Genomic DNA, 25,977 nt, shown 5'->3' with positions numbered 1-25,977 from the left:
CCTGTGGCCCCTTCTAACTCAATAATTCTTTGATTTGGAGACCCTTTTGTTTCTTCAGTGCTTCCCCAGTCTGAGTAGATGCCTTGCCCTTTGCAGTCCCTCAGCCTTCGATCCAGCCCTTGCAGATGGCATCTCCAAAGGGTACTTTGTTGTGTGTACATCAATGCACGCATCATGTGCACAGTTCGATGACACAGTTGTGCTCACTCCCCCATAAGCACATGCTCCCTGATTCAGAAGACAGTCACCCATGTACCAAAAGTGATGTCAATCACACAGCTCGCCCCTAAAGAGAAACACATCCTCCACACCACATTGTAGCTCCATTTAGACAAAAAGATCAAAAACAGCAATTTGCTTTGCTGGGGATTAGGTCATCCATTGATTGCATTTCAACCACTTTTGGGATGATGCCATCGATTTTTATTCGGTCTGCTCATCTAAGGAATAGTTCCATACTCTATGAAGCTCCGCTGCTAAATACCAGAGTAACTGCGAGTTTATAGAAGCAAAATAGAGGCATAAACAATCAATCCATATAGACTACAGAGTGAAATCTACAATTCACATTAAACATAATTTTTTTGCAGCAGAGTGCATCATAAAGCACAAAAATCTTAATGTCACACACTGCACTTAGCACATCAATTCGTTTGGTATAACCGCAGGAAATGGGTCCTTTTATTACTTATTTTCATTCAACAGGCTGCCTTGTCCTTCAAAGCCTGAACTGAAAATATAAAGTTGTGCTGTATCATCTTATATGAGGGGTTGTCAACCTTTTGGGGCCCATTGACATTGTTGTTGTCATTGTTGCTCTACTCACAAAAAAATGTCTCAAAGTGACTTTACACAGTATAAACACTTAAACCAATTACAAAAAAACAAACCAGTAAAAACTTTAAACATATCTATACAAATAAAAAGGCAGGCCATAGGGAACCTGCCCCACCAAAAGGGGCGAAAAGTACTCAAAACACTTCAAATCAAGCGCCAAAAGCCGGGGGGGGGGGAGGTTTTGTCTTGCACCTAAAAATAAAGATGGTACCATGCAAACCTCCCTGGAGAGAGGTTTCTACAAGTAGGAAGCCCTGTTTATATGTTGACACCTTCTGGACCTCCTGTGGACATGGGCTTCAAATGAAAAAATGCAGGGCCTGGGTCAGGTCATGCAGGGAGAGGTGGAATTTTGGCGTTTTTGTAAAAAAACTTTGGGGTTTGTCTAAAAAAAGCTCAGCAGTTTCGGTGGTTTCCTAAAAGAAAGCTCAACAATGTTGGGGTCTTCCACTTTTGGGGTGTCCTGGTTTTTACTTTTTGAAATATGGCAACCCTAGCTTTGTGGGCTATCAAGGACACCACTGACCCTGTAGGGAGGGCTTTTTTTCATCCAGAACTTGCGGGAACACAGTTCCGGCACCTCTCAGGTGGGCACCATAGCCATTATACAAGAACAAGGGTTTGCAGTGAGTTCCAGCACCTCTTTTTCTAGAAAAGTAACACTGCCTGTGGGTGACACATTGGTGACCCCAGCCTCATAAAACTTTCAGTGGCTTGTTCATAGGGTTACATTATTTGTGGTAAGGCACTACTGGTAAGTTTGATCAGGGATGCATTAGCACATTCATATGCATAAAAGCAAACTATATTCGGAACATACATTTTAAGAGACTATTCTCCACTTTTTCTTCATAATGGCATATGATTACCTTGCCTGTACTTTGCAGCAAAAAATAAAATAAAAATAGTTCTCCTTCCACAGTGGACTGGAAAGGAGTGGAACAGCTTGTGCTAGCGCAGCTAATTTTCACTCACAAATTGCAAATAACCAAGTAATTAGACTGTAGAGATCTCTCTGTGTGTTTCTGACATAAGATGGAGATTTGCATTGATAGCAATAACCCCGCTTTCTGCAGGGAAGGGAAACTGTATGAAGATGGTCCACTCCTGGAGACTTATGGAATTTGAATGTTCTGGAAGGTTTTCTGACTCACAAGGCTGGTGATTTCTGTTGAGGTCCTGGTCTCACTGTGAAATGGGGAGATGCGGAGGTCCATGGACACAGCTGTCCCCTCTCGGTCACTGCAGAGCCTCTGTGGTTCCCTGGTTCTCTGGGAAGCTGAGGGCTATGAAGATGGCCTCATGACACTTGAAGCACAAGTGGTCCAAGTCTCATTGTTATGTACTGAAGTTCTCACCCTGGGCCAGCAGGGGAATACTGTAGATAGTTCAGGTCCACATATGCAAATTAGGGATCGAAAGCGACATTCAGTGATTGGATAGTTACAGAAAGTTGTTACAATTACGTTGTTCTGGAGCTCTATATAAGCAGGCTGGCTGAACCCTTCAGTTCAGTTCAGTTCTGTTCTGGCCTGTGAATAAACAAGAGCTGTTTGAAGAATCACTGTGTCGTCTGATATGTTCACCCACAACTTAACACTCATAGCAAGGACAACCAAGTTCCTGCCTGATTACATGATCGCGCAAGATGGTGATGAAGGTGGCAAAGAAGCAGCTTACTTTATAGCCTCAGTTTGCCATCCAGTAGAGTTGTTTTTTGAGCGGTGAAGAGTCTGTGGCAATCGAGCCAAACTAATTTGGTTCCCTATCCTAATTTGGTAGGATAAAATCACTTGGATTTGCACCAACCTTGCAGCTTGTGACAGTTCCTGAGGAGGTGTGTCAGACCACGCCTGCTCGGGTGTGGTGGGCTGAGTTTCATGTGGCCAGATGCTTGGATCTGCACAGCCACTTTTGACCCTCATCCTTCCTGGGAAATATGATCTAGCCAGAGTGGGGAGACTGAGTGGGTCTAAGGTGTGGTGAATGCTCTTTACAAAAGAGAGTGATACCTGCTTCCCTTAAAGAGCCATTGGTGAGGCAACTTCTTACAAAGCGCCACCCTGCCCAGATCTTCAGGTGTTTGATGACTGCCCAATTGTAAATATCCCCATCCTCTGAATTTCATAGCTCTACCAGCAGTGCTTTTTTCTGGAAAAATAGCTGCCGGTACTCACCACAAAGTTGTTATAGTAAGTGCCACTCTTTTTAACAACAAAAGAGAGGTGCTGGTACTGTGTACCCCCTGAAAAAACCCACTGTCTATAGGTCTGCCGTGGCACTGCATTATGGGTAAATTAAGATAGCGAGTGGCTCCTAAGGATGCAATCCAGCTTGGCTTCACCGAGCCAAATCTTAATGCCACCCAATGACTACTAAAATCTGAGGGCCTGGCAAGGAGGGAAGTACCAGTCGCAGATTACCAAATAGGCACTGGCCTTTCAGGGGTCCTGCGACAATGGATCAAAATAATATTGATTTGATTATGAAACAAAAATACAAAGATGTATTAGGAGATAATTTGCAAAGGGGCCTTCCAAGATTTCAACTGCCTAGGGGCCTCCACAGGGTTTAATCTGGCACTGTTCAGTACACTGTGTTGTTTCCACAGCTATGACAGCAGCAGAAAAATGTGTGGCCACAACGGAGGATGGCCAACCCGTGGCACTACTCTAATGTCTTGCACTGGGCCTGCTGTACAGTTCAAACTTAGCTCAATACAAAGCACGCAACCTCCTATTTATGTGTTGCTTACAGGACGGGAGCAGTTGAATAGACTTCGATTGCTTAGATTTAATCTCAAACAGCTTCTTGAATAAAAACACCAGACAGACACAAAAGGGGGCTCATTTTCTAACCGCACATTTAAAAGGACTTATTATGCTCATTTATGAAACTGACATCAAGATTAGCTGTTCTGAGTTGCCAATTTGACGAACAAAGACTCTCTTTCCAAAGCTACCTCTGGGGACAATGAAACCCCATCACCAAACTTCATATTGTTCAGTGTTTAAAGGGCTACCATAGTGCTTTTGGACTCAGAGAGTTCATTATGGGCCATGGCCCCAGACATGCTGATTTGCAGAAACAGATGGAATTGTGCAAAATAAATAGCCATCTGGAATTCACTGTGCTCCCAAGCTGCATTGTGGGACAGTCAAACAAATGTCAGAGAAGCGTACAAAAAGATTCTATGAGACAGAAGAGCACGGGAGGGTTGGAAAATACAGGAATGTAGAACCCAGCTTCTTTGTAAATACAAAATTCTAGGCAAGGCAGTAGTCGATGTTTCCTTTCTGAATACAACACAGGATCACTTTCCTGTTAAGAATGAATGGTTCTTAAAAATGCAGAACAGCTGAAATTTTTTTGTTTGATTATTTCAGAGATTTTATACACCGCCCTCTCCCCAGATCAGAGCACAAGGTGTCCTACAGTACAGCATACAACAGAAACATTAAGATAAAATACAACAATAAAAAAAATAATGTAAAATATAACAGAATAAAATCATTCATTCATGCATGCATGCAAAACAGCAATAACAAGCCTAAGCTGCAACTGGCATCAATATTATAGGGTTCCAAAGACCCAGAAAATATAAACAAGTTTTGCCTGTTATCTAAATATAGCTAGTGTGGACAACTGCCATATCTCAATGGGGAGGGTTCCATAAACAAGGCACCACCACTGAGAAGGCCATGTTTGGTGTCACCACCTTGCTGCTATGCTGGTCCTCAAGATCACAAAACAATGTCTCTCTGGCAGATCTTAAGACTTGGGGTGATGGCTATTAGGAAACATATAATGTCATGTAAACAGAACCCAGGTCATTTAGGGCATTGCATTCCATCAACACCTTGAATTGGGCCAGGTAGTCTACAGTGCAGTACCTTTGGCATTGGACTGCTATGACGGCAGCCCAATAACAACTTGGCTGCAGTATTCTGCACCAGCTGCAACTTCTGGACTATTTTCAAGGGAAGCCCCATGTACAGTGCATCGCAGTAGTCTATACGAGAGGCTATTAGTCTGTGGATAATTAAGACCAGGCTATCCTTGTGCAGCTTGACACACACCTAACCACAGAACAGGCTACCCACCTCATTCCTGGGCCCGATAACCACTGACCCACAGAACCTTCATCTTGTTGGGACCCAGCTTTAGTTTATGGGTCCTAATCCAGGCCATTGCAGTAGGTGGGTCTGATTCTGTGCTATAACTAAGGCCTGCTGGCCCTCCAGGAGTGCCACAAAACCCAGCTTGCCTGCCCCCATCATTCACAGCACTAGGTCACATGTTGGCTACCCATGTAAAAATCCTTCCTACATCACCTTTTAAAACTGTGGGACTAATTTGCTGGTTCAGAAAGCAGCAACATTGGGATCATGGACAAGGAACAGTTAACTTTGGACTTGGGAGGTTATCTATTGTTGTATGCATTTATTACAGAGATTTTCAGCTCTCATCCTTGGAACAAGTTCCCAGGGTGTCGTACAAAGGATCAAAATATAATTACAACAATTAAAGTATATAAAGAGTGTTACCAAGAGCAGCGGACTCTAAATGAGCAGCAAGAACCCATCAGCCCAGCACAGAGATAAAATGGATTAAATTAAATTAAATCAGGAAAAGCCTGGGAAAAGACAAACAAATGTTAGATGCTGAAATAGCATAATTGGGGAGCCACCACCAACTTGCCATCTCCCTGGTAACCACTGTCCCATCTCGGATGGTTGGAAGACAAAAAAAACTTTGTTAAAGATCTGACACAGGCCATTAGAAACCCTAGACCCAGGCCAAAAAGGAGTTTACAAGGTTAAGACAAGCACTTTTAATGGAGCCCAGAAGTCAGTGCAATTGACAGATCACCAGCACAATATGATCCTAACCCACCAGAGAGACAGCATGGTGTAGTGGTTAGAGCATTGGGCTAGGATCTTAGAGACCCGGAGTTGAAACTCCCAGTTAGCCATGAAGGTCACTGGGTGATCTCTGGACCATCACTGTCTCTCAACCATAAAACAGGAAGGGGGAGAAGCATGTACACCCCACTTCAGCTCCTGACACTGAAATAATACAATGTAATAGTTATAATTTACAAATAATAGAAATAGCTGCCAGTCCCGTTCTGGTGTTATCAGCTAAAATCCCGGTTTGGCCAATATAGTTATTGCTTGGCCTCACCGCAGCCTCCCTTTCAGGTGTGTTGTGAGGATAAATCACTGAAGGGTTCTAAAGCATAAATACAGCATTTGCCCATCTGCCTTAATGAGGATTGAGTAGAGATCTCCTCTTATGCAAATTTCATAATGGTTATCAAAAGTAAAAAGTCCAGGCTTCTTAAACCTGATTTGCAGCAGCAGTGTGAGGACTGACTGCCCTTTTTCTAATGTTCCGCAGTTTGAAGTAACTTCACCGCTTGAAGTAAGGGGTGAATAAAAAAGTTACAGCTTTGCAAAATTAACATGGAAGCTTATCTAGTTACCTAATGCTGTTTGTTTTTTTTCCGCCTAGCCTCCGCATCTCTAGTTACTATACAGTATTTTGGACGCTTTCCTGGAATGCTTATTTTTATTTTGTCGGTTTGTATGAAGAAACATGCAGATGAGAATCCCCTCCTGTAAGGTGAACAGGTACAGCCAGCAGACTTACCACCTTACCTGCTGCTTCTGAGAATTTAGCATTTCAGTTGAAGACAGCTGCTGTTTTATAGTATTGGCAGTTTTGAATGGCTCCCTGCTTCCATGCTATGGTGGTTACCCGTGATATACTGTATACCAATGGAGGCAGGTTCAGAACATGAGAAGAAAACAAGTAACGTATGCTGCTGTTTCTCTTTAGAAAAAACAAAACCTGCACAATTTTGCCACTACTTGTTTTAAACCACTGCAGATTCATTTTTCTGAAAATAGACAATTAAATGCATTTGCTCATTCGCCCGAAAGGTGGAATTGAACCACTCTGTCGCTAAACAGCTACAGGTTTGAAGCCTGCACCCCAGACCACTGAGGATCATCCGGGCATCAAAGACGTAACTGTCTTTCGGTATATAAACCTCTCGCTTTGCATGTATTTCTAGCATACAACGAGCGTACAGGCAAACGGCGGAGCAATTCTAGTCGGGTCTGTCGTCCCTATAGTACCTGGCTAGGCAATGCCTTTCTCGTGTGTGACTCTATCTCTTTCTTTATTAATATTTTCTGACTATATACCTTCAAACCTTTCCACTTTGTTCTCATTTTAGTTCCCGCAATCCCTTCATGCAAATATCCCTGACGGTGATTGGCTTACTCGCTCCTTCACGGCCGGGCTTCGGAAGGAGAGGAGCGTGTTAAAGAGACAGCGCCGCTTTTCTGGAGCTTCTGCGCGTGGCAGTTTGCTGGGCGACGGCGGGCAGCTGGTCGGGAGCAGCCCTTCCTCGTAACCCGCCTGCACCGCCACTCCAGGCTTAGGCACATGCATGAGCGCCCAGGGGCGCTCCAGAGCACCCTCCATGGGTGCCTTAAGGGCACGCTGGGGGCGTAAAGCACTTTTGTGGGTTTCTGAACAGAAATGCGGGCTCTGGCCTGCTCTTCCTGGCCTAGGGGGAGACTCTGCTGCCTGAAAATATTGCTATGACAGGCGGTGGATATGAGGAGGGAACTGTACTCTGCATGTGCTCAGAGGCAAGCTCACCCCTGGCTCAGACTATGATTTGTGGGCGCACTCTGCATTTGCTCAAGAGGTAAACTCATGTCACAGATTCCTGCGTTTGCTCAGGGCCAAGTTCATCCAGGGCTCAGGCTTGGAGGTTTCTCCAGGGTGAAGCTCATCCATTGTCCTCTGGGCTTGCTGGTTGGTGGGCATCCGTCTGTCTCGGGAGACGATGGAGGGGTGCTCCTCTGGGAGCGAAGTCAGTGTAGAGGGAGGATGCTAAGCTGAGAAAGGGGTTGGTGCCCCCCAATTTGCTCCCACCCATCACTGAAGAAATTCAGCCCTCCTTTATAATAAGGCTGTTCTTCTTTGGCGATCACTCGTAGCCGAGTAAGAGTGTCTTCCATAACAATAAGTCCGTAAGTGACTGTGGAGGCCAATTCTGGATCCATATGTCCTTCCACAGTGGGGACTTAAGTTTCCAGAGGGAGTTAAATCACAATGAAGGTTTGCCAAACGTGCCTTCCTCTTGGCACGTTTTTCCCTTTCGCCCCGAGTTCGTGCTTCTTCTTCAAAGGCTGTTCTCCAATGGGAGCATCCGCAGGCCAGTGTTTCCCAGTTAACAGTGCTTATACTACATTTCTAAAGATTTGCCTTGAGAGCATCTTTAAACCTCTTTTGTTGTCCACCGGCATTTCGCTTCCCACACTTAAGTTGGGAATAGAGTAGTTGCTTTGGAAAATGATAATCAGGCATCTGCACAACATGACCAGTCCAATGAAGGTGATGCTGAAGAATAATGGGTGGGGAACCTGGGACCCTTGGATGTCCTTGGACTATAGCCGCCGCACAATTTCTGTTCTCATCCTGAAGCAAAGTTCTTAACCCGAGGTACTATTTCTGGGTTAGCGGAGTCTGTAACCTGAAGTGTATGTAACCTGAAGCGTATGTAACCCGAGGTACCACTGTAAAATGGAAAGTGTAATGCTGGTGGGTCAACAAAAGTGGTTTAAAGACTGTCTCAAGGTCAATTTTAAAAAATGTAGTATAAACACCGACAACTGGGAAACACTGGCCTGCGAGCACTCCAGTTGGAGAACAGCCTTTACCAAAGGTGTCGTGGACTTTGAAGACACTCAAACTCAGAACGCAAGGGCCTGAGGGAAGACAATCTTCCTCGATCGCCGAAGAAAGCAGCCCGGGGGTCCCTTCCAAGATGCTGCTGGACTCCCAATTCCCCCCAGCAGCCACAGGCTATTTAGTCAGGTCTGCCCAGAGACTTAGAAAGTGGAGGTGATTTTAACGTTCGAATACTTTCACTTCCGCAGGTTCTAAAGCACTCGTGGCGAATTGCCCCTTGCTTCCCTCGTTCTATCTTTGCGGCGTTTTGCAATCAAGCGGCGCAGAAAGGGCGCGGAAATAAATGAAGATACGCATTTGCAGTCCGGCCGCAGCTGGAGGGGCGCGCTGCGTTTGGCCGCCCCTGGCTGCAGAGCGTCCCCGAGGGGCTGAGAAGGTCACCGGTTCCCCGTCCCGAGCTGCACTCGGGTCAGAGGGAGGCGCTGCGAGTGGGAAAGGGCGCGCCTTCCCTGCCGATTCCCAGAAGGAGCGGCTCCGGCTTCCCCTCGGGCGCTGCTTTCCCTCCCCCTTCCGCCGGGAAATGAGAGCCGCTTCTTGGGCCTGAGCTCCCCCGCGCTCTCCTCGGCCCGGGTCGCCGAGTTCCTGCCGAGACGAGACTCGGGTTTCTTCCCCCTACATGCTCTCGCCGGAGCCGGTGGCGCAAGTCAGCTACCGGGACGCCTGAGGCCGCGCCTTCCCACGCCTACCTAGAGATTTCCAGTTTGGGATTTTGCTTGCATTATTGGGCATAATCATCACCATCATTTTTAGCATCAGGTTTTTGTTTTTTTAAAAAATACATTTCAGTAAAAAAATTATAACCTGCTCTCTGTCTCTTCCCAATATAGGCAGGAATGGCTTTGCTGACGGAGAAGTCAAATAATAACCTAAAAAGTTAATTAGGCATGTCCAGGCCTCCTCTTAGTTCAGTGTTTGTTGGCTTAGGACCTTAAGAGTTACCAGGAACTTGTCATTAGTGAGGAGATGGCTAATAACGGTGGACAAACAGTGCTTACTATCCAGAAAAGGAGATCCCGGGCTCCAGTCTGTCTGGAAACAACACAATTATGTTTTTTGGAAGTGGCTTCCCCCATCCTCTTTTCATTGTTATATGGGGGTTCTCTGGATTACATCCAAATTGGTTGCACTTTCTTTGCATTTATTTATTTAGGTGTGTTATTGTACAGTATCCCTCCCTTTGCAGAAGCCAAAAGGCAGTCTACAACAAAATCAAAACAGAATAAGAATATGTAAAATTCAACATAATAACACAAAGCAGTAAAGTACAAACAGTTCATAATTCACTGAGTAGCAATTCACCAATAAGCAGCAATAGCCACCAATCCTCTTTTTTTTTATAAGAAAAAAAGGTAGTCTTTTTTTGTCTGCAGGAGTCTTACAGAGTCCCTTGCTAAGCATTATCTTATGGTGCCAAATGGCCACCAAAGAAAAGTGTGTCTTGTCCTGTCAAAAAACAAACAAATGAAAACTTTAAACAGATGGGGTCAGATTTATCTTAGTAGGGAGGGAGTTCCATGTGCAATGAGCACTGAAAAGGCAAAGAACTTGTGCCACTGGTTTCAAAGGGTCCTAACTTAGTTTGAATCCAGCGCTCTGAATTTGTTTATTGCATTTATGGTTCCCCTCCCCCTTTTAAGAAACTTAGGACGGTTTGCGCGGTTCTGCGCACCCTCGGTTTATCACAACAACCCTGTGAGGTAGGCTAACCTAGAAGCAAGAGATAGGTTCAAGTTCAGGCAGTGAATTTCATGGGAGAGAAGGAATTTGAACACAGGTCTGCCTTGTCCTTATTTGACAATCTAACCACAATCCCACACTAGCTCTGTAGTGATTTAGTGGTGGTGGGAGAAAGTGACAATGAACAGGCAGAATGACACTTTCAACCCATTTTTTGTTTTTGTTTTCACTGCTAAATTTATGGGAATGAACATTGGCAATGGAAACAGACGTGAGGCTCAAATTACGGTAAGCCCTGCTGAAAGATAGGCTGCCCATTACCACTGATCTTCCCCTGCAGGAGAGTTTTGGTGCAGGGTTGCCACCTTTTTCGCTGACCCCAGCTCCTGTGCGTTTAACCACAGCATGTCATGTTGTTGGAAGACTACCTGGAGCCCCCGTGAAACAACAGAAAGCAGTAAAGTAATACTGTATTATATTTCAAAGAAAAATACTTCAGGTTCACACACAAGGCAGGGACAAGGGTTGGGCAAGGGAAACACATTGCCCTAGGGAATTCCTACTGTATTTATCCTGGCGCAATTCCTGAAAGCTACAAGAAGCAGCATGTTCACTTGGGACTGATGATTGATGATGTTCTCAGCCCAAAGGTGTTGGACCCTGCTGACCTTCTAGATGTAAACCAAAAACATTGCCGAAGAGCAATCACAATTCCGGTGTTGAGTTACTTTTCAACTTTCTCATCTGTTCACCCTCCTACCTTGGTTTTGCTTTTGCTTCTGATATGCATAGTCTAATCTTAAAGTCACAGCATTTCATAGGTCATCACGGTGAATATGTGGATGTGGAGACGTGTCTCCCTGGCAGATCTCAGTTCTTTCCTATTTGGCTTTGGACACGACTAAATAACAAAAAATTGCCCAGGCTGGGATGCGAGTGGCGCTCTGGTCTCAACCAATGTGCCTAGGGCTTGCTGATCAGAAGGTTGGCGGTTCCGCGACGGGGTGAGCTCCCATTGTTTGGTCCCAGCTCCTGCCCACCTAGCACTTCGAAAGCATGTCAAAGTACAAGTAGATAAATAGGTACCACTCCAGCGGGAAGGTAAACTGCATTTCCGTGCGCTGCTCTGGTTTGCCAGAAGCGGCTTAGTCATGCTGGCCACATGACCCAGAAGCTGTCTGCAGACAAACACCGGCTCCCTCGCCTATAGAGCGAGATGAGCACTGCAACCCCAGAGTTGTCTAAACAAAATAAAAAAATTCCTTCCAGTAGCACCTTAAAGACCAACTGAGTTAGTTCTAGGTATGAGCTTTCGTGTGCATGCACACTTCTTCAGATACATGTGTATCTGTGTATCTTCAGAGACATGTGTATCTGAAGAAGTGTGCATGCACACGAAAGCTCATACCTAGAACTAACTCAGTTGGTCTTTAAGGTGCTACTGGAAGGAATTTTTTTATTTTGTTTTGACCATGGCAGACCAACACGGCTACCTATCTGTACCCAGAGTTGTCTGCAACTGGACCTAACCGTCAGGGGTACCTTTACCTATTTGCCCAGGCATTTGAACATTATTATTATTAGGAAAGGAAAAAAAAAATTTCATCATGAAGATGAGCTACCAAAGCTGTTGTCCACAGCCTGTATTGTTAGAAATCCTTACAAATTCAAAAGAAATTCTCCCAAAGATTTTGCAGTAAAGGACCATAGCTCAATGACAGATCAACCACTTAGAATTCAGAAGGTCCTCCTTTCAATTCCCATCACCTCCAGGTACGACTGGGAAAGAGTCCCGTCTGAAACCTGGTAGACCTGCCTCCAGCCAGTATAATACTGCGCTTGATGGACCAATGGCGTGTGTCTCTGTAGCAGCTTTGGGATTGTTCTTAGAGAGCTGGGGGGGAGGGATGCTCCCCCTTTTTGAGAGGCAACATGGGATCACAGAGGTTTCCTGTCACCCTGTCTTAACTCACTTACTTGGCCCAGCCAAAAATACGAACAATATATATTGCAGATTACTGATCCAAACTCTACGTGGGACACTCCTTGGTCCAATGTACATTAATCCATTGGGGTAGGTCTGGTGGGGCAAACATGTGGAGGAGCCTGCTTTGAGGTGGGAATAGTAGACCAGATGACCACTTCATTTGTTCAAGCCTGGCTATTCTGTTACGAGAAGCTCCATATCCATAGAACATTCAACTTTCTCTTTATGATATGTGTAAAAAACCAGACACTGTGTAAGCTCCTTGGGGCAGGGGGCATCTGTGTGTGCGTGTGTGTGTGTCATGCACATAGAGGGCACTGTGCAAACTAAAACCCAGGCATTCTTTTCCAAAGGTTCATTGCAAGAGGCCAGAGATGCTTATTTACTTTGTCTAGAGGAGTTACAGATAGGTAGCCGTGTTGGTCTGCCATAGTCAAAACAAAAAATTCCTTCCAGTAGCACCTTAAAGACCAACTAAGTTAGTTCTAGGTATGAGCTTTCGTGTGCATGCACACTTCTTCCGTGCTACTGGAAGGTGCTACTGGAAGGAATTTTTTGTTTTGTCTAGAGGAGTTGCAGAATAAGCTGCTGAAACTTATTTGTGTGTGTGTGTGGTCATCAGTACCTAGTACTCACCAGGACAGAAACTACCTGACTTTCTTCTGTGCTATTGCTTCAGTATTATTATGTCTACTTCAAAAAAATAAAATAAACCCTTCTAAAGGACATTCTGGTTCTAGCTGCCTGTCTGAATGTTTCTAGGCATTTTCATTGCTTTGGGCTTGTGCCCTTCCCTGTCTCGTATAAGTGCCCCTGATTTTGTGTCATTCAGCCCTTATCATTAAATAATTATTTTGGGGTGAAGTGCCGGGAAGGTGGGGGTTGAAAGGGCTGCTATTTTTAGCCAAAGCAATGAAATCTCAGCTGCTGGTGACGTTGGTGCTGAAATGTCAGTGTGAAACAGATTGGAACAAATTAAGAGTGTGGTGCCGTCATCAAGAGAGCCAGGCTGCCTGCCAGTGAGGTTGGCTTGGATGCATTGCAGAGAGAGCCTAGGTGGGGTGTGGGGAAAGAGACTCATGAACAAACAATACTCATGAACACAGCCCTCCCCCCCAAAAAAAAAGGTCAAAGAAAAAGCACCTTTAGATGTGTCATGCCTGCATTATGATGGTTGAACAGAAAAGAGGGATCCAGGGGTAAATAAGATATTGGGAACAAACTGTGTTATTTCCAGGTTGGTTGTGATTTTGAACAAACTGGGTCAGGTCCTTCTCTGATGTCACACCGATGACTCACGTCAAGAAACAAGGTAGCCTTTGTGCCTTGCTGCTGTTTTTCTCGGATGATGCAAATGTGGGAATGAGGGGGCAAGTTTCAAAGCAATTAGATGTTATGTGATTTCATTAATTCTTGACGGTCGGTTCCAGGAGCTCTCAGGAACTGAGCTGGAAACAGGAAACTTTTGATATGTTGAAACTGAGCTGCAGGGAAGGGGGGAAAAAAATCTTCATTTAATTCCCCCACATGTTCCCCAGCAGAATGAAAAGTGGGAAGCATCTATTCTATTCTAGACCGTTTGTTTATGTGCTTTCAACTGATAAAATAAAATGGAACATCTCAGTCGCCTTTATTCATAGATATGCCTTGGCAAACTAGTCTTTGTTATGCAGAATTTCTGAAAAACAAAGTTGTTGGGTTTTCTTAAAAGCAGATGCTTAGCTCTTCCGTTGAAATCAGACAATTTGATATTCCAGAAGTTCGCCCTCTAACTTTTGGAGAGTGACTGGTGGGAATGGTGATTGTGGGGCAGATGTCTCTTCCCTGCAACTCTACTTCACGGGTCAACACCTAAGAAGAATGCCTGTGGGGGGCCACCAGAGAATTCCTGCTACAAATTTCAAAATTTGGAGAAACCACGAATCTTTAACATGCATAAAACCACCATACATTTGTGGTGTAGAGAGAGGGTAAATTTGGTTTATTAGGTCCAGAATGAGCATTCGTCCTCCTACATCTCACCTCTTTCCTTATGGGTCGCTTCTGCACTTCTAGCATGGTTTCCCATTATATCCTCATTTGGAAACCGTGGTTTAATCATACAAGGAAATGGTGGCTTAACCCAGATCTAGTTGGTAAGCAGGGATTAAGTTCCAGTGGTGTCCAAACTTTTTTCAAAGAGGGCCAGATTTGATGAAGTCTAGAGTTGTTGACCTTTATTTTAGGACTGAAGTTATTGAGCTTTTTTGATGATTTTACCAGGAAATAAGCTGCCACAGGGGCTGAATTAAACCAACCCCAAAACAGACTTTGGACATGCCTGATTAAACTGTGATATCAGTGCTGAAGAAGGCTGTGCCGTAGGAGGAGAGGGGAACTGGTACATGAGCAGCTTTTTCAAACATGGACACTTCACTGCCAAGATTAAATTTCCTGTTGGAAATGAAGTCTATGAATTGCACTCAGGATGTGTTTAATGCTGCCAACATGGAGTAAGTGACAAACAAAATTATCAAGCCTATTTCTGTACAATAATCATTCCTTGAATGGTTTTGTGTGTGTGTAGAATTTGCTACTGCCTACTGTTTCAGAGTGAGAGATGATATCGGAATAAAGGGGCTATTCTGTAAACTGATCTTATCTCACTGGATTCAGGTAGGTGGCCACAGTCGAAATATATATATATAAAATAAAAAATTGTCCAGTAGCACCTTAGAAGCCAACTAAGTTTGTTCTTGGTATACGCTTTCGCATGCATGCACACTTCTTCAGATATTGCTACTGGACACTTATTTCACTGGGTCTGCCCAGATTCTAACTTGTCTGAATCAATTTTAAGATGTATTTTAATTAATTGATGTCTGTTTTTATGAATATTGTGTTGTTTTTATGATGTTAGCCACTCTGAGTCCGGCCATGGCCAGAGAGGGCGGGATACAAATAAAACAACAACAACAACAACAACAATTAATGTCAGTTTAACACCTTTTCACGGAATCCAGGTCCATACCTTTTGCTTCAGTTTGAGAGGTCCCATATGGGCAGCCGGCAGAGGAAGTGCATTGAAGCATTTGCTTATTTATCAGTCTCACACCTGATGGTCAGAAATAGCTTGAGCAGCTGAGTTACCATAAGGAAGAAGGGAAAAAGGATGTTAGTTGTTTAACTGAATCATTCCCATATTGTTGGTGCTGATAAGGAAGGACACCTGGCAGATACTCACAGGGGGTTGTAAGAAGAGAGGAATTTTTGCACTGAGGTAATTTCCTAACATTTGTTGTGTGTCCCTCTGCTGGTAACAGTCTACATGCTTTTCCATTTTGTGCCTGGGAATTTCTCATAAATTAGTCCACAGTCCTGCTGGATTAAGAAGGCAGTATTATACAACAATGTAGTCAATGTCGTGCTCTCCAGCCCTTGCTGGACTCCAAATCCCATCAGCTAGGGATAGCCAAGGGTCTGGGATGAGGGGCGTTGTAAGCTAGCAACATCTGGAGGTCACCATATTGGCTATCCCTGTAGCTATCCTGAAATAAGCTCCATGGAACATAGTGGGACTTACTTCTGAGTAACTATGCTTAGAATTGCTTCGTTATCTGTTCAATAAGCTAAATCTATACAAGAGAGGGAAACCTGAAAGGCGAAGAAAATCATGTTTTAACTTACACCTAAAATATATTTTATTGGGGGTTTCCCCCAAATTTTTTATTTTCCAAAATAATAAAACTTTTATATTTTAAATACAATAGCTGGGCACAGGTCTAGTAGTTGGTGTGAGAGAATTGTTATCCAACAAAGGTATTTCTCTTTATAACACCTTTTGCTACCCTTCTAAGCCCAGTCAGTCACTCTGAGACGGCTACACCACAAATGTCGTTGAACCATACTTTGGAGAGTAGCTTATGTTTTTGACAAAAAAATGTTTAAATAGGAACCACTTTTAAATTTAAAATCGTCATCATCAAATGCTCCAAAGCAATTTTATTTTTGTAGCATTTAACAGCTTACCACACCTTATAATTCTTTACTGGGGATTCAATCACGTTCAGGCAAAATTCAGGTTGCACAGCTATGGTTGATGGGGAGGTCTTGAACAATAAACCTGCTTCCCCCAAGGAGTGGATTTTTTATTTTATTTTTTGGTGATAAATAAAATAATAGAGAAATGGACTGGAAAATGTGGGATAGCAATTGCTTTGATGCGACGTCATCTAACCTTCCCACAAACAAATCAGAATGAATTTTCAATAAATAGCCAGGGTCTTTTACTCTCCCTGCAAACCAGTCAGGATGAATGCTCAGCACAACCAAATGGCTGGAAGTGCCTCCAAAGAGGTTTCGCTGCAACCTTGGGGAGAAAGTTAAGTTCTGGCTAAGTTCTTTGCTTCTGGCCACTCAGACTGACAGACAGTTGTTCTTTCTGAGTGTACTGGTATCTTCTGATAACAGGTCCTGCAGGGTTCCGTCGTCTCTTGAAATTTCAAAAACCTGGTTGCCTTTGTCCAACTTTTATAATCTCTTATCAGTGAATTTACATCTGTGTCTCAAAGCATCTCTGTCTCAAAGCACTTTCAATTTTCTTTAAAAAGGATGTTTGTCTGTCCAACCCCAGGGAGTTTCAAAGCTGACTAATAATGTGAATCATGATTTCCTATGTCATCTGTCATGGAAGGCATAAGGGAGACACCAGGCGGGAAGCTCAACAAGACTCTTATTCTTACAGAACCGCAGCTGGAAACTCCAGACTCCACCCAAATACCATTAAATTCAATGCCACCTAGTGGTGGGAAACCATATAATGAGACTAGCCACATGGTCTCCAAATTATTCACTGCCTGCACTGAAAATGTGCGAAAAAGAGGGCAGTCTCCACCATTTACATTACTAGACGTTCAGATTCCAGGTGGTAGTGCAAGGTGACTTAAATGGCACACAATGTGTGAGGCAGTGTAGCCAAACTACCATCTGAAATCCACCTCTGCTACCATTTGTGAGGCTTTATTGAAGCTCATTGAGATATGGCATTGGCCTCCAATCCAGCTGAGTTGTGTAAATTACGTCTTTCCTATGTGTTGAAAAGGCTGTAAAGATAAAGGCACCCTGTTTCGCTTATGGTAGACTTGGGCTAAGGTGGGCTATTACTGGGCATTCCTTTTGACGTGTATTCATCAAATTCTACAGCAGCCCTTAGCATCCTTTGCTTGCTTCCCTATCTACATATGGAAGGGGTTACTAAGCCTCTGTCGCACAGTGTTATGATACTGAAGCTACTTGTGGCAATATGGCTCTGTGCCTAAAATCGGGGATCCTGGTCTTTTCACACTGCACACACAAGATCCATTCATATCTTCAGCTAAGCTTGTAAAGTTCAGGGGACAGCAGATGTGATCTGCCCAGGAGCTGCATCCCTTGGTGTGTTCTGCTACTTTAGGGGTTGTGGTGGGGTGCATATGTGCCCACAGAAGCCGTCCCTAGTACCCACAGGGTCCCCTCCCTTTCCAAGCTGCAATTTGAATTGAAAGAAGTATTCTCTTGTAGCTAGTAGATTAGGGAAACCGGGATGCAAATGGTGCTGTGGTCTAAACCACTGAGTCTCTTGGGCTTGCTGATCAGAAGGTTGGCAGTTTGAATCCTTGTGATGGGGTGAGCTTCCGTTGCTCTGTCCCAGCTTCTGCCCACCTAGCAGTTCAAAAGCATGCCAGTGCAAGTAGATGAACAGGTACCACTGTGGCGGGAAGGTAAACGGTGTTTCCATGCTCTCTGGTTTCCGTCACAGTGTTCTGTTGCACCAGAAGCAGTTTAGTCATGCTGGGCACATGACCCAGAAAGCTGTCTGTGGACAAACGCCAGCTCCCTCGGCCTGAAAGTGAGATGAGCACCACATCCCCATAGTTGCTTTTGACTGGACTTAACTGTCCAGGGGTCCTTTACCTTTACCTTAGAATAGGGAGCAATGTGTGATTGGTTGTGGTGTGTGGACAGGGCCCACAACAGTTTCTGCCGTTTGCAAATGTTTCTGTGGGTCCAAAATGTTTGGCAACCCTTGCTCTTCTTTCAATTGTAGCAGGGCATGTATCCAAACAAGGACATTCCCTGTTGACCTGAGTCAACCGATCTCTGACTAATCGGTCTATCCCAGTGGCTATCAGTCCATAAGTCTTGGTGGCTCACCACTCTATTCATGTAAGGCCCTCTCAGGCTGCAATCCTATGAATGGTACTTGAATTCTATGCCCTGCTAAATTCTATGCATCTTCTAAATAAGGATGCATTGTATTTTGCTGCCAGTCACATACGGTCTACATCAGATGCACCCTTGCCGTTGCCGCCCAATGCTGACTTACTTGAACAAAGGCCTTCTTTCTATCAGAGGCAATCTTTCATGCATGTAGTGCCAAAGCTTGTTGTGTTCTTGCCCTTTTATCCAGCTTCTGGTCTTCCCCTTGTTTCCTCCACCCTCCAGACATCTGCCCACAAACTTCCAGCTCACCCGTCCCACCTTCAGTAGGTCAGGTGTCCCAGTGTGGGAGAAATGAATCTCAACCACAATTGAGAAATGTGTGGTTTGAAAGGCTTCGTTTCATCTGTTTCTTTCATTTAGGTTGTCTGCATTCGGTATGATTAATACTGAAAGGTTATGTGCTACCACCAGCTCAGATCAGAGCTGCAATCAGTAAAAGCAAGACTTGGAGATGGCTGCGAGGGGCTTGTTTGTAAATCTCATTCAATGCAACATTCCCTTGCCTGAACTTGAGAAACTTGGATCTCACTGCCTTGGAAAAACAAAACGAAACTGTGTTTATTTTGACTGATTTTAATCCAAGTCAGGGTTTGGGACTCAGTGTCTTTACGGCCAGTCAGCTAGTAAAATCCTGAAATAGCGGAGCTCAATGTGATATTCCTGTTATTTGTAAATACCCCCTTATATGTTTTTCTGCGTCTGCAATTCCTGACACAGTTTGTGACTGCTAAGCTCTTGCTTCCAGGTTGTGATCAATTCTGTGCGGCAGAGATACAGCCCGTGACTCACAAGCATTGAGTCACTGAACTGGAGCTCAGTGGTGTTCCAGCAGCAACACTTCAGCAGTGACGGAACAGGCTTGGCAATGAGAAAGCAGCCGCTACTCACTCCCAGCATGTACATGCCGCTAGTCAGTGGGGATCCAAATCCCCTTTCCTCTGATGCTTCTTACACACCAGCAGGCTCCTAAGTTAGCCTGAGGATAACTTCAATAACCACTGGGCAGGAGATGATCAGCTTAGATTGTACCTGTCTGATGCTTACCTGTCTAGCTGCCCATTTCCCTCCCCGCCCCCCCTTCCACATAGCAGTTTATTCTCGGCTGGGAGCTGCTCATGCATGCAGATTTTGCCTGTTGCCCACATGTAAAGGTTAAAAAATAGGTAAAGGACCCCTGGACGGTTAAGTCCAGTCAATAGTGACTATGGGGTTGAGGCACTCATCTCGCTTTCAAGCCGAGGGAGCCTGTGTTTGTCCACAGACAGCTTTTTGGGTCATGTGGCCAGCATGACTAAACCGCTTCTGGTGCAACAGAACACCGTGATGGAAACCAGAGTGCATGGAAATGCTGTTTAGCTTCCTGCCACAGCGGTACCTGTTTATCTACTTGCACTGGCGTGCTTTTGAACCCCTAGGTTGGCAAGAGCTGGGACAAGAGCAACGGGAGCCCATCCCATTGTGGGGATTCAAACCGCCAACCTTCTGACCAGCAGGCCCAAGAGGCTCAGCGGTTTAGACCACAGCGCCACCCACACCCTACATGACACTGTCTTTATTGAAATGCTGTCCTGTATCATTTTACAGTTTAACCCAGATTACTGCTTCCGTGGGTTGGAGGACACCCTGCCTAAGCACCTGTGGAATCTCTGCCTACACCCTCCAGTCAGGGACTGTGCCATCACCTGCAGATGAACGAGCCGATGAACTGATGATGATGCGGACACTGCGTCTTCATCACCCCTGTCCCCATGCATGATGACAACACCACGGGGCCATCAGTTCATCAGCCCCTTGACACAGCCAGCAGTGATTCCACTATTTAAAGTCCCTAGGCATGGACAGGGGTTCAAATCCCCTTATGTTTTATGCACAGCCACTGTTTTGGAGCAAATCACATAAAAGGAAGGCAGGAGAGTTCTCATGATGCACTGATCTCATAGCTTGCCAGGCAGGCAGCCCCTGGCCCTACTGTACACTGGTATGTGGCCCTAGCTCAAGGTTGGTGAGAAGGAAAGGCAGTCCCTGGGGGTAACAAAAGGTTCCCCATCCCTGCTATACCTGCTCAGCGGATGGATGCTGGTTACAGCATTGTGCCATTGTTATAAGAATTTAAGGTCTCAAATATATAAATTAAATGTGCAAGGCAAACACGGACATAAATACGTAAACCACATGTCTGAAACAGTACAGGAAGACAGTCCTGAAACCATTTTGACTCTCCCAAACTGACCAAATGTTTCTCTGCAAGGAGGGAAGAACTGAAAAAACCTCCCCTTTGTCTCTGTGCTCACAAATCCTTCCTTAAGGGCACATTTAAGGTGTGAATAGGGTGAGCCTGTGACCTGTGACCTGGATTCAGAAATTTAAGTACAGTAGTTATAATAATGCCAGGAGTGCCTGGGCTTCTCTGGTCCATGAAGTCACGAAGAGTCGGACACAACTAAACGACTAAACAACAACAACAATAACAAAGAGTGGCCAAAACCCAGATAATGCAAGCAGGTAACCTGCCAGACAGGAGATTAAACAACACACTCAGGATTCTGTTTTAGACCACCCCCTGTGATATATGTATGATGTATTGGGGGAGGTGGTCCTGGGCTGCACCCCTTCTGTGATGTATGTATGATGTTTCTGGGGGTGGTCTGGAGTTTGAGGGTGGGCAATTCCAAAAGTCTATATAAGGGTGGGCACACCTTTGTTGTGGCTGTTCCTCCTCTCTCCTGCATGTGGGGCAAGAACCCTGTCGCAACAGCTTTAATAAAGATCAGGCTTAGTAGCTGCTTTGCTTCTCAGTATTCTCTGGTTGGCCTCTGTTATTTTCTTCTACCGATAGAGAACCCACTGAAGGACTCTATAAGGGCTCTTGTGTCCCCCATAAGGGAATAAGGGCAGATTTTGTTTACAACACCTTGGGAAGTAAGGAACCACAGAACCACAGAACTGTAGAGTTGGAAGGGACATCAAGGGTCATCTTGTCCCACTGCCTGCAATGCAAGAATCTTTTGCCCAATGTGGGGCTTGAACCCACAACCCTGAGCTTAAGAGTCTCATGCTCTACCAACTGAGATGACGGAGACCATTTCAAATGGGCCCCAGTAACCTACTGACCTTTTGTTACTTGTAAAGAGATTATGTCCTTCGCATTCCCCTGCGAACTATCCTAAGACTTCCAGGTCTAGGGGGATTTGAGAGTAAGCTGCACTGAACTTGGTGGCTTTTGCTTGTGAGTAAAACATGTGCAGGATTAGGATGCACGCGTGAGTCATTCAGCAAGCAGGCCCTCGGGATAAAATCAAGGAGACCTGCCTGGCAGTCCTGTGTGCCCCCAGCCCCTTTTGCTTTCCATCTGCGTTTCTTCCTGTAAAGATCTGGTGGTGGCAATAGTGGCAATGAAAGTGGGGAAATAAAATCTCTCCTTCCAGATGGCAGAGAGGATGCATGCTCTCTGTTATTGGCAAAAACAAGCTCTTCTCAGGATGTGCAAGTCACAGTATTGCAGCTGGAATAATCTCCCCCCCTTTTTTTTTCCTTTTTAAGGACGAGCACAAGAGAAAGCGAGAAGCAAAAATGATAATTAATTATGAACATTACTGAATTAATATTTGAAATCCTCAAGGAATTAATTTCACCAGAGCAGGGGATGTGCCTACTGGTATCTAATTTATAATTAAAGGCTCAAACAGATAATATTTTTGTCTGTTTAGTTATCTTCCTTCCTCCCCTACCTTTCGCCTTCTTACATTCTTAATCTGCGGCTGGGTATTCATCCAGAGGAAGCTGAGGCAGGAAATATATTTAGACATTTCTCCTAAGTAGGTGTTGCATTTGGGTGGAAAGACAAAATACTAAGAGCCAGTTTGCATGTTAACACTAAGCCAAGCCAGGCTGGGGGTGGGCTACGGATGAGCCACCCCTGCTGTAGGTTTATGAATCTGGCAAACATATCCCAAGAATGGACACAGCCTTACAAGAATATCTCCAAGGACTGTACATGAAACAGATCCACCTTTAAAAACTGATATAGCAAAATATTTTGTGTGAGAAGAGGATTGCAATAGTAAATTTACTAATTCATGTGAATTCACACTGAAAGTAGCATTCTAAGGGGTGATGACCGTAACACTTTGGGGGTGTGAAAAATGGATAGGATGGTAGTACCTATTCCTGATTAATAATGACCCCAAACTGAGACAGCACAAGATGTAGCCATGCCCACCAACGTGGTGGCTTTAAAATGGGTCATAGACAAACCCATGGAGAATAAGGCTCTCAGAGGCTGCTAGCCAACCTGGCTGTGTTCTGTCTCCACTGCTGGAGGCAGTAGCCCAGTTGCTGGGAATGACAAGTGGCAGGAGTGCTGTTGTGCTCAGCTCTTGCTTGTGGGCTTCCCATGTGCATCTGCTTGGGCCCTGTGAAAACAGGTGATGTATTGCCTGAAACCAGTCTAAATGTAAAATTGTGAGAGCTATTTTAGAATTTCTGATCAGGCAATGTATCGTGAATCCCCAGCCCCACTCACTGCCAGCATTGCCCCCTTCATTTTTAAAATATATATAATTATATATTTTAACATATCAGTTCCAACAGTCATACAACATATCTTCTCATCTTATACAATATTTTAGACTTCCGTCAACACCTCTGATGATTTTCCGTTCTTTTTCACTTATTCTGCATTTCTTAATTTCTATATTACATTTAATTATCCTTAACTAATAATTCTCTTCATAGTCTTTTTTGCAATATTTCAAATAATCCACTTTACAAAACTTCTTGCAATCCTACTAGCGTAATCTGTTCATCACAATTACTTTTCAAATAGTTCATATATTTACTCCAGTCTTCTAAGAATCTCTGATCCCAAAGGTTTCGAATCCTTCCTGTTACTTTATCTAATTCTGCATAGTCAGCATTGCCCCCTTCAATCAGGCCTCCTGATGGCCACCTGATACCCGCCCACTCCCTCCCTGCAGCCTAGCCGCCAGCCTCAAGAGTGGGGCTTGCCTGCTTGCCAGCTGATGCCTTCCTTTCTTTGCCTGGCTGCATGAGCGCTGGCAGGCTGCCTCCTCCCTCCATTCCTCCTCGTGCCAAGCAGAATGGTGGCTCCAGGTAGCCACTGCTTGCACGGCGAGACTATCATCAGGACGAGCCATGGTTGGCAGTTCCAGGGAGGCTGGCGGCTCTGTGGTCCTGTGCCATGCCCTGGGTGCTGCATTCTGCCCAGGGCAGTGCCACCCACCACCAGAGCCAGTGTGGTGTAGTGGTTAAGAGTGGTAGACTCGTAATCTGGTGAACGGGGTTCGCTTCCCCGCTCCTCCACATGCAGCTGCTGGGTGACCTTGGCTAGTCACACTTCTTTGAAGTCTCTCAGCCCCACTCACCTCACAGAGTGTTTGTTGTGGGGGAGGAAGGGAAAGGAGAATGTTAGCCGCTTTGAGACTCCTTTGGGTAGCGATAAAGCGGGATATCAAATCCAAACTTTTCTTCTTCTTCTTCTTCTTGTTGTTCTTCTTCGCAGGGAAGAGGCAAAAGCTGTGCATGGTGACGCTAATCTGTGGCTAGCAATTGCCCTCTTCCTCCTTTCTGACATCATAATATACTGCCGTATTGCAAAGTTTAGCCGGCGATATTTTACGGTGTTGGGGAGCAGATATTCAAAGCACTCCTACCTCTTTAGCAGTCATGGCTTCTCGCAAAGAATCCTAGGAGCTGTCGGTTGTTAAGGGTGCTGAGAGTTTCTACAAGACCCCTAGCAAATGAGTATTTGCAGGATTTCTTTGGGGGAAGCCAGGGCCGTTGAAGTAGTATTATGTGTTGTGGTTGTGACCTAGGGTGCTGGACTATGTTCCTGTGTTAGCTTCTGTGGGTAGCAAAGGAGGAGAATAGGAAAGACAAGTCTGGGCTATCAAACCAGACTCACACCCCGCAAGAAAGGTATTTGTGTGCGCCTTGCCACAACAGGGACGTTTCTCCTTCCTGGGACAGGAAGTTGCGAGTGCATATCCTCCCACTTAATACCGTAGGGTGAAAGGAAAAACTCGCACAGCCTCCTGCCATGTTAGTTTAAAATACAGCCTTGGCCTTTAGTGCTCTTTGTTATATAAACACAAGTAGCACAGACATATTAATCAGCCTGCCATGGAGGGCGGAACTGAGCAGCAACCTCAAATGCCACCCACTCCTCATTCTCTCTCCCATTTGATGTTGCTATTTTAAGAAACACATTATTTCCTGCTGTGATTTTATATTTTTACCCAGCTTCTAATTCGGGCTCTGAGGTAAGCAGTGACATACATATCCCTCCTCTTTACCTCTCCGACCTCCTTAATTTGGTTCCTCTCATTCTCTCTTCTCCCTCACCCACTCTCGGCTTCTTTTTTATGTTTGGGGGGGAAATTGCTGCCCATCTCCAGGGCAGCTGAGTGTTTCACAGGTCAGTTTCTTCCTCCAGGCCACAGAAGCCAAGCCATGTGGTTGTAGCAGAAACCTCTCTCTCTCTTTTCAACTTCAACTTCCATCGTTCCTGATCATCAACCATGCTGGCTGGGCTCCACCAACACCTGCAAGGCCACGTTCTCCATCCCTGCCCTAGATGCAATGGATGCTTTTAAAACCAGAAAGCTCCAGATCTGTCCTCTAAAGGAGAGATGGAGAACCTGTGGCTTGCCAGATGTTGTGAGGACTACAACTCCCATCAGCCCTGACGGTTGGCCAAGACAACGACAAGAATCCACCAGCATCATACGAATCTATATGGCTAACCTGATTCAAAAACACCCACCCACCCCACTCACACATGAAAACAAAGTTCACCACAGCCAATCACAAACAAGCAACCGCACCCTAGGCCAACCCCAATTTCTCTTATCACCAAAGGAACACAAGTGAATAGCAAAGAGAACCCACACAAACGACTCTGACACAAAACCCCACACATACATTAAGCAAATTAGAAACATTGCCTCCCGCCCCGCCCCCACTCGCCTTTCCCCCCTCTACCTCTTCGCCCCCTTTTCTTCCTAATGTAACCCTAATGTCTCAACAAATGAAACCGACCTATGGAAAATGTAACTTGAAAAAAGAGACATTATGCATACCTTTGTAAACCAAGAAAACTTTAATAAAAAATAAACAGGGAAAAAACAAAAAACCTGATGGTTGGCCATGATGGGATTTGGAGTTCCACAACGTCTGCAGGGTAACAGGTTCCCTGAGTTATACTGCGTACTGACGCTTCATGATGACTTTGCCTGTTCAGACGGTGCACTGGCTGCTGCATTCTCAGTAGAGCTGTAAAGATTTCCAGTCAGGCTGTGTCAGACCAGGACTGGGCAGATCCAGGTTCAACTCCCTTCTCAGCCATGAATCTCACCAGCTGACCTTAGGCTGGTCACTCTCTCTCAGCCTATTGTACCTCACAGGATTGCTATGAATAGAGAACGGGGAGGAGAACCGCC

The 25,977-nt window shown here is 45.0% G+C and overlaps 2 long non-coding RNA genes across 3 annotated transcripts; both read right to left on the bottom strand.

Annotated features, from left to right (window-relative positions):
- Nucleotides 1–400: 400 nt before the first annotated feature.
- LOC309337616 lies at nucleotides 401–6,844 on the bottom strand. Of its 2 annotated transcripts, none has more exons than XR_014154443.1 (2): nucleotides 6,493–6,844; nucleotides 401–2,364 (listed from the first exon to the last, which is right to left on the bottom strand). It is a non-coding gene; the product is annotated as an uncharacterized lncRNA (long non-coding RNA). The 2 variants fall into 2 exon arrangements; XR_014154444.1 differs by lacking the exon at nucleotides 6,493–6,844 and adding an exon at nucleotides 3,015–3,833.
- Nucleotides 6,845–13,524: 6,680 nt separating this feature from the next.
- LOC309337618 lies at nucleotides 13,525–24,077 on the bottom strand. Its single transcript, XR_014154446.1, has 4 exons — nucleotides 24,000–24,077; nucleotides 15,501–15,637; nucleotides 15,288–15,397; nucleotides 13,525–13,761 (listed from the first exon to the last, which is right to left on the bottom strand). It is a non-coding gene; the product is annotated as an uncharacterized lncRNA (long non-coding RNA).
- Nucleotides 24,078–25,977: the final 1,900 nt, after the last annotated feature.

The sequence above is a fragment of the Podarcis erhardii genome, assembly GCF_964252035.2.
Source record: "Podarcis erhardii genome assembly, chromosome: 3".
NCBI classification, from domain to species: Eukaryota; Metazoa; Chordata; class Lepidosauria; order Squamata; family Lacertidae; genus Podarcis; species Podarcis erhardii.
The sequence above is the reverse complement of the archived record's forward strand: the minus strand, read 5'-3'. Positions and strand labels throughout refer to the sequence as shown.